Genomic DNA, 18,210 nt, shown 5'->3' on the forward strand with positions numbered 1-18,210 from the left:
CACATGACAGATTAATGTTGACCTGTGTCCCTAGGTCCCTGATTACTCCTTGCATACATAATGGTTTGACACCTATGTGGTAATTTGTGTGTACCTTGTCTGGTATTTGGTGGGACATTCATACTGTCCAGTGTCTTCGGATGTCTGGGTGGAGTTCTTGTGTGTGAGAGTGTGGTCTGTCGCATGCTACAGACTGTACAGCAGTTTTGACTACAGTTATGTGCACATGGGTGGTCCGCTGCTTTGTGCATTGTCAGTTACCTGGCAATATGGGTGTCTGTGCTGCATATGGATACTCCCCCTCCTTTGATGTTTTGGTGCAGTTGTTGGGGCCATAACACATGATATGTGGTATAACCTAGTAGTGCTGGTGTGCTATCACTAGGCTTGCAGCAGGCTTCTGTCACTGCACAGACATCAATGTTCTCCATAATGGGAAGTGCCTCAGGGGCATGCATATTGCAGTTTACACATCTGGCATTGGTCAACATTACCCTTATGTTTTCTACCACTTATGTTTTCTAGGGTGGTGGGTAGTCTTTTTGGCCTTGCCTACATACGGCTCTATGGAGGTGGCAAAGGCCTTATCCAGTATCCAGACGCATACGGGTAACAGCTGAAAGCCATCCCTGGAACAGCAGCATGGCTTGTCATGCTTGACATCTCAAGCAGACACACATTAGACCCTCTTGGACTGACAGCTGTAACTGTGCCAGCTGTTAAACATGAGCATTCTGTGTTTGTACTGTGGCATCATTCTTGGTGAGGGTTGGATGCTGCACACAGCCAGTGTCATCCCACCCTGGGGTACATACTCAGAGGGACCATTCATGTCTCTTTTGATGTTGACCAGGTAGGTACATCTCAGGTAATTCACACCAGCATGGACATTGAGTGCATCATATTTCTGCTTGCTTTGGGGTGACCTGCGTACTTGTGTTATGTGGCATTTTGTGGCAGCCTACAAGCAGCTTACTCTACCCTTTCCCTTGTTCAGTCTGGTGAGTGGGACAGCAGTGTGTCTGCCTATACAGACACCTATTATGACTGTATCAGGCATGTTGTTTCTCCTTCTGGCCTGTGACTGTTTGGCACACCAGCTTTGCATACTATTTGTTGCATGTGCTATGTTTGAAGGTTGTGGTTGCTTGTGATCTACTTTGGAGGCTTCTGTTGGTGTGGTGTGTTTGTAATTAAGGCCTCCGGGAATATTTGTCTGTGTTTATGTGTTTGGTTTACAGTTGTGGTAGGTCTATGTGGGACTGGGTTTGTGGTGTATGTGGTTACCTTCTCCTCCTGACTAGTTTTGACAGTACTGAGTTGGTGGAGCTCAACCTCTGGTTTGGATACATGGATGCATCTATCACATATATTTGTATTTATTGGGGGGTGTTGTGGTTGTCTGTGTACTTGGTACTGGTGTCACATTGCCTCTGGATTCACAGATTCTACTTGTTGTGGCTGGACTTAGTGGATTGTATGTGTGGACATATGTTGTTGCCATACTACTGGTCAGTGATTACTTCCCTTTTTATGTTTGCTCTATCATGTGGTAGCTTCCTCATTCTCTTGCATGGTTTGGTAATGGCTGGAGGCAAGCCAGATACCTGCGTGTATGACATTGTGTGTTGTTGTTATTTGTGATTGCATACTCCAAGCATTCCTGGCTGTGTTCATGGAATGCCTGTATAACATGTTCTGTGGTGTGTCCCATATTCTGCACTTGCACAGGGCCTTTTGTGGATTCAACATCGGTTTTGAGGGCTGCAACCTATGCTTTACACATGTTTTTCACTGTGGTATTCTGGCCAGGGACTGGGGTCAGGATGTGTATATCTAGTGTGATTACTCTATGGTCTGGTCTTACCAGTGAGGGGTACACTTCTCATCTTGCCATCCAGTACACATGTTGCTGATTATCACATCCAGTATGCTTACCCCTCTTGTGGGAGTGGTACATTGTTCCTGGGCATTTTGGTTTATGGAATCTGGGTAATTTTCTCCTACTGTGTTGGTGCTAGTACAATGCTACTGGTGTATGTCTGGGTATTTTCAGTCAAGCAATATAATGTGGTTTGGGGGGCTTGATATATTCATGTATTCTGACATAGGCCAGGTGCAGTTCCTGGTATTAGGACAGTAGTCTGCAGCAGGCTATATACTGGGAGGCAGTTTTAGCCATTGGTATTTGACCATGGCTAATCCATGCTGCTTCTTGTTGTGGTACCAACATGGAGGTGTGGTTATCCTTGCCATTTCTTGCTAGTCACCCTCCTTTTGTAGCTTGTTCCATGTTTTGCGGCTGTACAGCACAGTATGAGGTGTGACCTGGTAGTGTTAGGGTGCTGATGTGAGCCTTGACCCAGTTCTCTATTACATGACTGGTATCTACATTCTCCATACTGTGTGCGTTTACACTGCACACATCTTGCTGTTTATACATCTGTCATTGGATAGCATTACATCTAGGTTCCTATCCCTTGTAGAACCTATGAAGGTGGGTTTGTGTTTTGAGACTTACCTATTCAGGGCATGCTGTGGGTACTGACAGCCTTTGCCTGTATCCATGGGGCATGGCATGATAGGTGCACACCACCTAGCAGGTGGTGCATCATGTCAAGCTCCGCATGTCTTCCCAGCCTGAAACACATTGGCTCCCCTTTGACTAACTGCATTACTTCAGCCAGTTATTGCACTTGATCATCCCATCGTCATTTTGTGGCTTCATGCTTGGTGAGGGTGGATGTTAGTCAGGGTGCTCAGGTGTGCATATAGTACATGGTGTTACATTACTTAACACATAGCATTCATGCCTCAGGTGGTGCTGCAGGGCTGCCTCTGTTGGATGGGCATATTACACTTCCCTGCACATGTTTGTGAGCAGGTCATGTCATTTTAGGCATCCATGTTATTATTTGAGTGAGTCAGAGGAGGTATCATTCCCAGGGTTCCTACTGAGCCAGTGTATGTGCTATGCGTTGCCTCTTTGCCAAGGCCAGGGCATACTGGGCACGCCTCCTTCTGCCTACTGGGGCAGGCTCAGGCTGTTCCTCCTCCGAGTCACGGTCTGCCTGTGATGGCCTTGGCAATGGTGGGGGGCTGTTTGGCCCGGCCCTATGCTGGTCCTGCTGCAGCTGTTTTCGCAAGATCATATTATGTAGCATAGCACATACCATGACAATTTGGGTACATGTAGTTGGTGTGTACTGCAAGGCTCCACCAGATGTGTCCAGACACCGGAACCGTGACTTGAGCAGCCCAAACACACGCTCTATTACATTACGTGTTTGTGCGTGTGCCTCATTATGGCTTTCCTGTTCAGGTGTGTGTGCGTTTCTGATGGGTGTCATCAGCCATGGCTCCAGTGCATAACCTGCATCCCCACTAGGTGTCCATGTGGGATGTCCCCATTGGCAAATGTCTGGTACAGCTGCATCAAATGCCAGATGTGGGAATCGTGGTAACTCCCAGGGCAGCCAGCACACACATTCATTATTATGCCCTGGGCATCACACACAACCTGGCAGTTGATGGAGGGGAAGCCCTTGCGGTTAATGTAGGCCCTACCCTGCTCATCGGCTGGTGCTTTGATGCGTATGTGCGTGCAGTCTATTGCACCCAGTACCTCAGGGTATTCCACTATTTGCTGGAAGAGACGCATATTGCTGGCCAATACCTCACAGGCATTGGGGAAATATACATGATCACCGACATGTGCTGACATCGCATCCAGGAACTGGTGCAGTACCCTGGAGGCTGATGCCTGTGATATCCCCATCATATCGCCAGTTGGTCTCTGGAAGGTACCTGTTGCTAGTATTCTTAGGCCAACACATACCTTGGTTTCCACTGGGATGAGTTCCCCTCTGTTGGTTCTGTGTGTGAGGCGTGGCCTGCACAGATCAACAATTTGCTGCAGGAGCTCTCTGTCCACTCTATAGCTCTACTATCTCCAGCTCATGTAACCCATGGTAGGTGACCCTGGGCCTGTACACTCTTCTCCGTCTCCTCACTGTGGGTTGTCTGGCACCATCTGCATTGTCACCACCCTCAGCAAGTCGCCTATGTCTCATTATGACAGCTATGGCAGCCCCTAACATTTCTGCTCTGAGTGAAGCTTTTTCAGTTTTCACTTCTATTAGCTTACTCCTGTCTTGCAGTGTCTCTTAAGGGAAACATCCTGCACTACTGTTTGCAGAGTTTTAAGTGCTGGGCTGGGCTACTATTCTGCCTGTGTAATTGCCTGCTTCTAATTGTTTTCACCTGCTAGCTTCAGCAGTTATCCCTGCTAGCTTCCTATTAATTCTGTTGCTTCCTTTTTCCTCTCTGTTTCCTATGGGGGGAGCAACGTGCATACTCTCAGAAACACGCTCACAGTGGCTTACACGCACGCACACGTGCTTACACGGTTCAGAATCTACTTATTCGGGTTAAAACTCGCATACACCCGCGCAAACACTGTTACACGTCTGCCAACAGCCTTCAACATACTCAGCCTGCCCTACACGCACGCACACCCACGCAAACAATGTTAAACATCTCACAACATGCTCCCACATGCTCAGACTGCCTTACACACGCGCACACTGTCCTACTCGTGCTTCATGGTGTGCACACAGGCGCATGCACGCCCAGCAAGAAACTTTGGTGTAAGTAACAGTGTACACCTTCCATTTCTTGACTTTCCATGACTTATCTAGTGGCACACCTCTTTCCATGATCTGTGCCTGTCATCTGTCATGTTACACTGGCCTCCAATGAACTGCATTTCTTTCTACCATTCCCCCCTGTGATGTCACCTATCTCCTACTCTATTCCTCCCCCTTATGTATCTCTTACACTACTCAGACTGTGCTCATTTGCTATGTGACTGTGAGATTCAGTATCCATACCCTCATTTACATGAGATTGCCTACTAATGCTTAGTTACATGTCTTAGACTCAGCTTCCCACCTTAGCATCCACTACACGGTGGCCATGTTGTTTTTGGTCTGCTGGTCCCTGCATTGTCATTCCATGTATTGCATGAAACCCACATTTGTGGGTTTATAACCTTCTTTTTTATGTTTTTATACAGTGCAGCCCGTTTGCGCGGGGCTACGCTAAAAAAAATATATAATTTTATTATTTTGGCATCGGGTTATATTGCCAATGGCCACATATATGGCCATTGGCATGCTGCCTGAGTCATATGCAACCTTTTTTTGGAGCTGACATGGCTCCGTTGTGGAATTTGCAGAAACGTACTCAGTTGTCAACTGAGTACATTTCTGCAGCTAAAACGTCTCTTACACGGACTGGTTTCTGCTTCGTGGATCGCTAATATACCTCATTTGCATACCTTTCGGATGCAAGTGAGGTATTTAGCATGTCCACGCCCAGTCCATGTAAGAGACATTTTAGCTGGTCTCTTACATGGAGCTTAGAGCTGTTCCTGGATCGCAAGGCTTGCATGGAGTGTTGCACGTCTCTTACACTCCATGCAAGCCTTCGTGAATCCTGCCCTAAGTGTTTTTCTGTTATGTCAGAACTGTACTAGTGATTTATTTTAAGTATTTCTGTGTGATCTCTGAAATCTTGACTAGCACTGACTGTGTAGTAGAAAGTATTGTCTTGTGGTTTTATTTATCATTAAATATTTTAAAACATTTTAACTGTGGCTGGTTTTGTGTAGAGATAATTTAAGCTCTTTAGAGTACTTGTATGCCTTTGGTAAAATTGTACAAAGCCACTCCTATAGCTTTAGCCATGGGCTATGCTACCAACTGGATAATAATATTGCACATTAAGAATTGGACACCCTTTTAAGGGCCTTTAAGTAGCTGATAATTATTATCTGGGTGGTGGCAGTGATTTCTACTGTATAGTCTGGGTAAAAGAGGCACAGCTGGAGAACTTGAGCCAGCCTTCCCCAGAAGTGTCTGTGTGGTCGCATAAACTCTTATCTCAAAATGTGTGTGTCAGCTACTTGGGCAGGGACACGAAGCACTTGTTGGACATAGAAGGTGCTGGAGATTTTAGCTTGCCCAGCTGGCTGAGATCTGGACCCTATAGCTGTGAAAGTGAGGAGTCTTATTGGGGACCTGGAGAGCAAGGGACAGACCAGCCCCAGACTGACTATGATCTCTGTGTGCTTTTAAGGAAAATTTCACTTTACTGTGTGTATTTGTTATCCTTTCCTTATATATGAGATGCCCTCTCTGGTGTTAGTGGTGAGGACTGAGGCTCCTTGATTGCTGGGCCAGGGCATGGGAATCACGGGAGGTATGAGTCTAAGTTATTTAGAAAATAAACTTTTTCAAATGCCTTCTTACACTACATCACTACATCAGTCAATACCCTAAGTGACAGAAAAGAAATATTGTTAAAGGACAATTTATTAGACTCAGTATGTTAATTTCAGATGAGTTGGTATTCGAAGAAGAAATTGACAAACTTTGTATTTTATTTATGGACCATGGATACCTCTCAATGTTGTTAGGGGATCTTAAGAAATGGATTTTAGAGGTTAGACACATTAACTATGATCCCCTACTTAGTTGCCCCCATGAGCTGACTGTTGATGTGATTTGTAAGAAAAACTTCAGTCAAGTCTTTGTTATTCGATATAATGCTATTTCCTCCCTAAAAAAAGGTATTGAGTGTCTCTGGAAGACAGTTCTTACTGCTTTGGGGCTGCTTGACTAGTTGGGTAGGCAGCCAAAATTTGTGTAAAGAACATTATCAATTTAAGGCTATTTAAAATAAAAGAAAATCACAATATGCAAAATGCTTTAAATAAGAATAGGGGTATGAATTGTTGTGAGATGTACAAGCAATGTAGATATATTCTCAAGGGAACATATTTTTCAGTGGCTGGCTATCAGAGGATGGTCTCAGTGAAGAGGAATTATGACTGCACTACTAAGGGGTCATATACATTGCTTTCTGTTCCTCTTGTTTGGTGTTCTAAGTCGGCAAATAGTGAGTCCTTTGCAGAACAGAATTTATCAACGCAACTATGCAATAAGCAAAGGTTTGAACCAAATGCCTTATATAAACATTTCCTATCATGTCGTGATTTCAAGAAATTTGGATTCAGTATTTTTGAAAAAGTTACACTTAGTAATAGAGGGGTGACTGGGAGCTTATTCTTAAAGGGAAATGTTTTGGCAATTGTTACTCAGTTTCTATAATCCACCAGGCATTAATGATGTAATTTCTGTTAAACCTATGTTAAAAATCAAAGCTGCTAGAGTATAACCATTTCATCTGATGGTACTTATTTGATTTTTAATCCATTTTCTAAAGTGTTATTTATATTTTAAACATTATTCTGAAAGCTATTAAATGTTTTTATAATTGTTTTTAATGTTAAGGCTATATTATGACACTTTTTACTACCTTTGACAATTTTAAAACATTTCATGGTGTATATACCTTTAAATGCTGCAAAGTTTTGGTGTCTTTAAGGCTATTTGAAGCCTAAAATGAGATGACTGCCATGTTTCTGATGAAGTTCCACCAACCAGGGAATGAAAGTGCTTAAACTTCAATAAACTAGATGCAAAGGTTTGTTTTAACACCTGGTTCACTGCTTTTATTGTTTTACTCATGTAATTCCAATGCTGTGTTGATTTTTGGTTCCAAAACTAAAAAGGAAGTATCTAGACAAAATTTGTAGTTAAAAAAATAAATAATTAGTAGGGCAACTAAAATATTGCGTAATAACTATAGGAATTAATTCAAAGATGCTAGAAAGGATTGGGAAGACAGACTGGATAAACAATTCACAAGGAAACAATGAGAGGACATATGTATGGCTCCCAAAAATGCAACACAGCCTAGAAGATTTAGGACTTTTGCTTGGAAGTGTCTGCATAGGTATTTTTTTACCCCAAGCAGACTCCAAAGACGTTCTCCTCAGGTAGACGGCAAATGTTAGAGGTATGATAGGGAAGAAAGAGGTAACTGGGAACATATGTTTTGGCGTGTGATGAGCTGGCTGATTCTAAAAATTCCCTTGAGAGTACTCTGTCAGAAATATTGGATGAGTAAATGGGGTCTATGCCATATAATCTAGTGGCTATTTAGCGAATACACATTTGTTGAATACCTATTTATCGAAGCCACTCTTCAGTGAATGGCAGATTTTAACTAGGGCAAACCAGAGGTTGGCCGCTGCCTGGAATTTGCCCTTTTCCCCACTGTATTGATATGTCAGAGTTGGTATATTTAGTTGGGGGCGTAGCCCTCCACTTTGGCAGGATTTAAATTTTATTTATTTATTTATTTATTTATTTTGCAATCGATCAGTTGGTCAACCTCTTGTGTGCACTAGTTAAAATCCATCATTTGCTGAAGAGTGGCTTCAATAAATAGATATTTGATGAATGGGTATTTGCTGACTCGTATTTGATGAAATGTAGGTGTAATGGGTAGGAGCAAATTAGATAGAAAAAATGGAAACTGTGGGTATAATACATGCAGAATAGTGTTCTGGAGGAGGAGTGAGGTTTAAGGAAAGGCAGGAATTAATCAGTTTATGTAATGTTGAATTGATGATAAATATATAAAAAATGTATCTGGTGTATAATGTTTGCAACTGGGAATATGTTAATATGGTTTGTTTTCTTTTATATAATGGTATGTTTACCTATGTCTTAAGTGATAATTCAATAAAGATGTTAAAACATTTAAAAAAAAGTGACTGAGTTTATAGGAAGTATAGATTATTCTAGCAATTGTTAGTAGTTGATATATATGTGTGTGTGTGTGTGTGTGTGTGTGTGTGTGTGTGTGTGTGTGTGTGTGTGTGTGTGTGTGTGTGTGCAGACTTTGCCATAAATTAGGCATATTTTAATCATCAAGCTTAACCACAATGTTAAAAGCGAAGCAGCAGTCTGATATGGTTGTATGCAGAAAAATAGATTATTACTGATGTGTCATTAAAAACTGATGAATGTAAGTTGTTTAGACAAATATTACTGTTGCATACTGGGAATATAAATGTTTTACCAATGTCTTAGACTGTTCATTCATTTTTCATCACCCTCTTTTTTTGTTAATATCTGTTATCAAGGATTTAGTTTTGCTCAGGTGACCACAGCTGTGGTTATGTTGTTTATGCTTTTTCTCTGATATAGCTTCATTTCTCAGGAAGACTGAACATGCACAGACATATGAACTCCCTCTAAAGTAGGACTGTGGCACATGAGGAGCTTTGCCCTTTAATCTTCCAAGTCTGTTACACCTCTTTGCCTTTATGTCCCCCATGTTTCTCTTCCAGACACAGTGTTCACTACCAAGACTAATCAAAGTAACAAGTATTCAAGCCCGTCCATATCATATGTCTACCTTAAAATCTTGTTTATATTCCCCATTTCCATTTCTGCCCTTCTCGCTATTAACGCCTCAACATGTCATCATGAAACCATCTCTAGTACCTCACTGTATTCTTGGTACTGACTCTCCTGGCATTAATCGCACATAGCATTAAATCATACAAGGTAACTCAGGTCTTTACTGCAGAAAATAGAGCTATTATACAAAAAAGGCCTAACACCATCCATTGCTCTCATTATGCAACTTTTAACATCTTAGTCTCATCTAACACCATCCCAGGGGCACACTTTTCCCCTAACTTCCACAATTCAAAACATATACCTCCTCCTCAAGTACACTCTCTTCAGATACAAAGTCTAACAATTAAACATCTACAAATACTGTCCTAATATTTTTACGAAACCCCCTTTTGTAATTATATTTCTTCTCCTTAGAGTGAAAGTAACCATGGTCCAGCATCCCCTTTTGCATCCTTAGAAATGTTCAACAAATGAGAAATAAAATTGACCATTTAAGGTATTTTCTTATTCAACACAAACCTGACCTTGTGACCATTATTAAATTTTGAATTATAAAAGGCCACCCTCCTTGAAGCACTTCTTCCCTGGATGCAACTTCCACCTAGGCAATAAACAAGTATGGAGAGGAAACTATCCTTTTCTGAAAATCACTCTAAAACATCCAACTTATATAGCTCATGCTAACCCCTCATAAGGCTACCATCCTTCCGGGTTACTTATGCAACTACTCACTTCTAATAACACCCCAATTCACCTTACGTTGGCGTATCTCTCTTTTCCCTCCTCTATAGATAAATTTAAATCCTTAGTACATGGCATTACTTAATCTGCTAAGCACAGTCCACAATAACTTTCCAGAAATACTGTCAAGCTTTGGTTATTTGGTTTAAGGATCTAGAACTCCATAGGTATGATAGGATATTTTGGGATCAGAACAGTGGTGTCCACATTGCTTATATTTATGTTTTTTTACTGTAAATGTTACAAAACTATAGCTATATATATCCACATTTCACTCCTTGCATCACAAGTTAAAGACTTAGCAAAGCAAGGATATTGACATGACATGGAGAAATGTTCAGAATTTTGGAGTATTTTTGTTCGCTACTTTTAATAGGGCATTGATATTTGTGACATGGTAAACATGAATTAAAAGAGTTACCTTGTTTGTTATTATTAGATGATGATTACTGATTGTATTATAGCAAAGTAATGTTTTTTTTGTGTCTTGTTGTCTTATTGGTGTATTGTTCCAGAATAAAATATCTTATGAAAAAAAAAGAATTGTATCCTCTTCTGTCTTTTGCCACTAGGACAACCATACGAAAGACGTCTTACTTTCTCAATTTGAATATGGGCTCCCACTGTCTCCCAGCATCTAATAAGAACACAAAAGTCATGCAAGCCTTCTCTAATAAAATCTGTTGTCAGATATGTACAGTGGATATAAAAAGTTTACACATCCCTGTTAAAATGCCAGATTTCTGTGATATAAAAAATTAGACCACAATAAATCATTTCAAAACTTTTCCCACCTTCAATGTGACCTATTACCTGTACAATTCAATTGAAAAACAAACAAATCTGTTAGGGGAAAAAATATAAAAAATAAAAAAGTATAATACGCTGATTACATAAGTGTTCAGACCTTTAAACTAATACTTTGTTGTGAGTGCAGATCCTTAAACTAATACTTTGTTGAAGCACCTTTTGATTTAATTACAACATTCAGTCTTCTTGGGTAGGAGTCTATCAACATGGCACATCTTGACTTGACAATATTTGCCCACTCTTCTTTGCAAAAGCGCTCCAGATCTGTCAGATTGCAAGGATATCTCTTGTGCACAGCCCTCTTCAGGTCAACACACAGAATTTCTATTGGATTTAGGTCTGGCATCTGACTGGGCCATTCCAAAACTTTAATTTTCTTCTTCTGGTGAAGCCATTCTTTTATTGATTTGGATGCATGCTTGGGGACACTGTCGTGTTGAAAGGAGGGATTCCTCTTCATCTTTAGCTTTCTAGCAGACACCTGAAGGTTTTGGGCCAAGAGTGACTGGTATTTGGAACTGTTCATAATTCCCTCCACCTTGACTAAAGCCCCAGTTCCAGCTGAAGAAAAGCAACCCCAATGCATGATACTGCCACCACCATGCTTCACCATGGGGATGGTGTTCTTTTGGTGATGCGAAGTGTTGTTTTTGCACCAAACGTACCTTTTGGAATTGTGGCCAAAAAGTTCAACCTTGGTCTCATCAGACCATAACACATTTTCCCACATGCTTTTGGGAGACTTAATATATTGCTTTGCAAATTTTAGATGGGCCTGGATGTTTTTCTGTATAAGAAAAGGCTTCCGTCTTGCAACCCTACCCCATAATCCACACATATGGAGAATACTGGAGATTGTTGTCACGTGTAGAACACAACCAGTACTTGCCAGAAATTCCTGAAGCTCCTTCAGTGTAGGTCTCTTGGCAGCCTCCCTGACCACTTTTCATCTTGTCTTTTCATCAATTTTGGGGGCACGTCCAGTTCTTTGCAATGTCACTATTTTCCCATATTTTCTCCACTTTTTGATGACTGTCTTCACTGTGTTCCATGGTATATCCAATGCTGTGGAAATTTTTTTGTACCCTTCTGTTGACTGATTCCTTTCAACAATGAGATCCCTTTGATGCTTTGTAAGTTCTCTATGAACCATAGCTTTTGCTGTAGCATTCAATTGAGTAAATGTCAGGAAAATCCTACCAGGACAGCTGAATTTTATTTGGGGTTAATCAGTCTCTTTAATTGATGGCAGGTATGTATGCAAGAAGACTGAATGCTGTAATTAAATCAAAAGGTGCTTCACCAAAGTATTAGTTTAAGGGTGTGCACATGCAACGAAGTATTCATTTAGGGATGTGCACACTTATGCAACCAGTATACCGAACATTTTTTATTTTTTATATTTTTCTCCAAACAGATTTGTTTGTTTTTCAATTGAATTATACATGTTAAAGATCACGTTAAAGGTGGGAAAAGTTTTGAAATTATTTATTGTGGTCTAATTTTTTTATATCACAAAAACCTGGCATTTTAACAGAGTTGTGTAAACTTTTTATATCCACTGTGTATATATATATATATATATATATATATATATATATATATATATATATATATATATATATATAAGTTTGCTATCATAATGTTGTACAGCAATTACGTGAAACTTGGAAGGTCAAAATCATTGTTCCACGTTTCCATAATGTCGACATATACATGCCTGAATTCACAATCGTGAATGCTCATATTAGTTCGACATTCTAATTGGAAATCGCAGTTACAGTGGGGATCGAGAAATTTACCCTTTTCCTCACAATAGTGCAATCTTAAAGTTTGTATATATAATAACCAGGGGGTGTCTGGGGTGCAGGGAGGTTTGCCCCCCTGCAAAACATAGGAAATCAGCAGAAGTCAAGGTACATTGGGTAATGTCAAAAATATCGAATTTCAAATTATCCACATTACCACTTTAGTTGTTTTGATTAAAAATTTTTCATTTTCAACTTTTTTTTTCAAGTAAGTCATTATTCGAACATATGTGATTCTAAATTTTGATAGTAAACCTATATATATATATATATATATATATATATATATATACACATATATATATATATATATATATATATATATATAGAAGTAAACAACAGAATAAAAAACTAACCACCAAAGGATAAATGCTCCAAAGCCAGTCACAAGGCAAAAAGTAAAATGAGTAAATAAATACACTTAGGAGCAACCCAACATGGAACAAAATCTTCAGCATGAAGTCTCCAGCAGCAGTTGAGTAGCAGTCTAGTGATATAATAATCGGCAAGGATCACTCATTCCACGTAAAGCAGAATGTCTTTTAATTTAGACACATATAAAAATAGGTAAGAGCTTTCGCCATAAGGCTTTCTCAAACCATTAGCAAACAAGTAACAGAACCAACAGCTGTCTTATATATGATGAACAGTTAATTGAATAGTTAATTTCAGTGACATCACCATTCATCTTAAAGTGATGGATTAAATAAAACATATATATAGTAAAAAGCAAATAAAATACTGACATTTGTGTTAGGTCATATATTATATAACACTCACATAAAAAATCAGATCAAACATATATATTTGATTATATAGAAAACATAAATAAAATAATTAAAAACACTCTAAGCATCAAGTATATAAAAATATATAAAAATATGTATGTGTAATATATGCTAATACCCTAATCTATTTGACTACTAACTTCCTGTTTTTCAGAACTGGTTTTAATGGAATGTTATCATTAAAGCCTGGACTAACATGTGCTTCAAACTTGATAATCCATTTAATTTTTATTCTTTCCATATAATTTCTAACATCTCCTCCCCTAGTACTGGGACTGTTCACCTGGAGAGCCATGAATTGGAATATGTGTTCAGTACCAGTCTCAAGAACATGTTTAGATAAGGCATTGGTACTGGATTGGATACGTATCTGATATAAGTGTTCTCTTATATGATCTCTAAGCCTTCTATTAGTTTTACCTACATAGAATGCAGGACAACGGGCAGGATTCACGAAGCCTCTGTGTAAGAGATACAAGGCTTACACAGAGGCTGCAGTTAAACGGTGTGACGTCAGCATGTCATGCATATGCATGAGGGCATGCTGAATCACACCGAAGGCTAACACGGTCCATGGAAGACAGTAGGGGGCGTGTCCATAGGCTGAGCCCTGCAAGCGGACACGCCCCCAGAAGAGTAAAAGTGCCCAAAGTAAACACCCACGACAGAGTCCATGGAAATGTGAATAAACACAACACAACACATGACCCCACAGACTATGAACATAAAATATATAAATGAACATGTTATATATTTTTTTTAAATTGTAAAGATGTTTGCCCGTGAGTGCACGCTTTTGCTGGCGTGCCAGTAGCTCAGCCACAGTTAGCAGTAAGTGGAAAAGCATATAAGAACTAACTATGCAAAGTAAGCCAAAAAGCAATAGTGTAGCGGTAGCGATGTCAGCTAAAGAGCAGGCAGTCATGGTTCGAGTCCCCACAACATCAATATTTATTTTTAGTAAAATAAGCATGAAACAAGTCCCTGACATATATGTACACATATAAAATTATATTTTATGTAAAATGTAATGAAATAGGCCATTTATTCTGAAGAAATATGAGATAAAATAAGAAAAAATGCCAGATGTGCCTATAGCTGTGCTACAGTTTAACAAGGTGAGTGCATCTGCCCATAGGTGAGCAGTGGTTTAACAGGTGCAAAATGAGTGCCCATAGGTGAGCAGTGGTTTAACAGGTGCAAAATGAGTGCCCATAGGTGAGCAGTGGTTTAACACGCTGAAACTGTGTGCCCCTAGTTGAGCTGAGTGGAAGTTGTGTGCTGACAGCCAAATGAAGCGTAAACCAGCGTACCCCATTTGCACGTAGCTGCGAGCCATGCCAACAAGCTAACTGACGGGCAACGTTGAGCAAGCTGTAACAAAACTGCCTTTACACAGACATACCCCCTAGCCTGTCTAGACAGTCATAAAATATAAAAAGCAGTGGCTAGGTTTGAACCCAGGATACCATGCACCATAATCAAGGTAGGGAACCACTAAGCCATGACAGCTGTACTTAGAAATGCAGTAATAGCAAATATATAGGAATGAATAGAAAGTGGAGCATGACAAAGCAGGGTTTGTGAAGTTGATACAATTCCAAAATGGCCAATCACAGATAAGTGCGGTAAAAACGGCATATATAAGCCCCATAGGCGGGAATACACAGCATAAACGATTGTAAAACTAACTTGCAGCCAGAATGTCAGGAGTAGGTGAGGGTAGTTGCTTTCGAGCACAGAGGTGGGGTGTTGAGGAGTCCAGATATATGGTCTGGCTCCTAGTCCATAATCATGAGGCCCAACTCATGCAGGGCCAGGTCCTGTGGGGAGCATACAGGGCTGAGGCGTGGGACCGGTTAGCTCATGATCTCACCAGTGCCACAGGGATTCCAAGGACTGGTGAGCAGGTCCGTCACCACCATGCGGACCTGAAGAGACGTAAGCAGGACCAATTGAACCTTTGGATCCAGGAGGCCCAGCAAATGCCCAACACCCCACTACTGAGTAAGTTACATTTAATTATGTATGTAAGAAATTAAACTAGCTGATATTATAGAGATGTGTATTCCAATATTACTTCATTTATATTACAGCTGCAGGTGTCCATTCTGCAAACTGCAGAGCCTATGGTGATAGGCTGGTGCGGTTGCGCCACCAGGCAGGTCAGTAATCCTCTCCCAGTAACTGTAAAGAAATATAAAAGTATGACAGTTAGCAAAAGAGTGCAGTGTAGTCACTAAGTAATAAAATGTGCAAGTGACAGTGTAAGAGTGTTTACAAGTATTGCTTGATTACAAAAGTGTGTTGCAGTCTGTAATCCAAACAGAAAAATGAAAATGTCTGAAATAAAGTCTGAAATAAAGATGCCCCACCTGTAATATAATAGTACACAACCTGCAGCAGGCTGAAAAGTACAGCTGCAGAAGATGAGCAAATCACATGTGTGAAATATATCCCTGTTGAAATACTGAAACATGACAGAAGTGAGACTGCTGGAAAGGATTGTAATAACTACAGGTAAAACATGTCAATAAAGCCTAGAAGTAAGTACCATCCTGAATAGTAAAATGAAAACAAGTGAGAAAGTGTGAGAAAGAGTTATGAATCCACCAATAAGTAGTAATAACCCCTGAATAAAGTATACTGCAGTCAGTACAGAATGAAATGAATGTGACAAGCAGAACCAAACAGCGAAATGTGTTCAAAGTGTTGCTGCAGCTGGAATGTGTATCCTAAAATCTGGATATGTTGCTCTCAGTCTGCAATATGCAGATAGTATGATTGTCTGAAATACCAAACATCCACAGTTGTCTATAGCTATATAAAGCAAATGTAGCAGGATGATGTAGCTGAACAAAGCCAGGTGTATGAATAACAATAAAATGTATATTGATGTAGCAGCAACAGTCCTATCACCAAATTGAAGTAGTTATCATATAGGAAACTGTAGTTATAACAGTAGTGTGTATATCTCTGCAGCTATTAGAAATGTACAGCATATGTATTGGTATTCGAAGGTGTTAATAATATTTTCTTCACCCCACCCTATAACCACATATAATCCATTCCACATGAAATTGGTATGTGCAATCACAATTAACACCCCTGGACATTTGTCCTGTTGGGTTATAAATATTTGCATGTACATTGATGCATCTGCCCTGTTCATACATCCAAACCTGATGGCCTGTTGCCATCAATCAACCCTGCATGTTGTTGGACTGTGTATTGCTGTTCAAATTATGCATGTGTTATGCTTGCTGTTCAATGGTGTGAAAATCTGGGTGTTTGGTTAATGGGAATACTAATGCATGCTGTTACAACTAATTGCGAATGGTATTGTATGTTACTAACCCAAACTGTCATGACATAATGCAAAACATAGGATGACAGGGAAGGCGGGTTCCAGTGGACCCACCTCTCCCACTTCAGCTGGCGAGTGCACCTGGCACTAGTGCCCAGTCTGGACCCTCCTCTGGTGGCCCTGTGCCACCTGCAGGTGGAAGCGCTGCAGGGAATGGGGCCCATCCCCCCTCTGCAAGTGTGGCCGGAGGAGAACCACCACTCACCCTTCATAGCATCCGGACTGTGGTGCATAGGGAGATCCAGGACTCTGTTCTTGGGCCTCTACTCCAGCTTGAGGCACAGGTGGCACAACTTATGGGCATGCCTGTTGCCCAGCCTACACAGCTCCCAGCACAGCCCTGTACTGGGCAGTGAAGGAACAGTGGCAACTGCCCATGGGTGGGGATATCAGTTCCACCGTTGCCATCTGTGGGCTCATGGGCTCTGGATATCCAAACCTCCGTCTCCGTCAATTGTGTAACCCCCTCACACGTGTCATACACCGCCCCTGTATGCGTCTTGTTTGTCTTGTCTGTTGACCTACCCAACCTACCTCCCCAGCTATACCAACTTCCTTTACCTGACATACCACTCTCACCTGAAAAAAAAAAAAAAAAAAAAAGGACACTCTGTACCCACAAAAAAATTACGCCCCATACATAGCTGCCCATTCCGCACACATGTCTGCTGGACATGGAAACTATCAATTACAATTGGCTGTACAACAAGTATTATTGTTGTCCTGACACCTCTCTCAGGGGTGGAAGGTTTCAAATGTCACACCAAATTACAAACATATGCACAGCTGTTGCTGATGAAGAAATGGGCAGCTATGGGCCTTACCTACATCCCTCCTGCAAAACCCAAGCTTGTTTCACTACTGTCTTATCCTCTTTGTGACCCCTTTTTCACCACTTTCCTGTCTCCCCATTTTCATTTCTTTCAAAGAAAATAGCGCAGGTGTGCGCCAGAGTAAGCACTGTTAAGCGGTTGTAAGCAGGTGTGCGCAGAGCTGAACACCAGTGCACATGCGGGAGCTCCGAGCAAACCAGCGCTAACCCAGTTACAACTGCTTAAAAGTGCCTTAGTCACTCTGATTGACAGGTCCTGTAGTCAGTTCAAAAGCAAAATAAAATCCCACTATCTGTCCCGAACCCAGGACCCTGGAAGCAGTAGTCAGCATGACCTAACACTAAGCCATGACTGTTATACAAGAACATTGTGCTAAAATAAATATATCATGTAATAGTAGGAATGAATGTAAAGGGAATATAGGATGTGTAGTACACAAAGCATGTCATGTATACTTACTGTCAAATCTAGTGGATTTCTATAATAGTAGTGTGTGAACAGAAACACCCATGCTAGTTG

This window comes from Protopterus annectens, chromosome 8.part0 (assembly GCF_019279795.1).
Source record: "Protopterus annectens isolate FY-2018-M chromosome 8.part0, PAN1.0, whole genome shotgun sequence".
Lineage (NCBI taxonomy): Eukaryota > Metazoa > Chordata > Ceratodontiformes > Protopteridae > Protopterus > Protopterus annectens.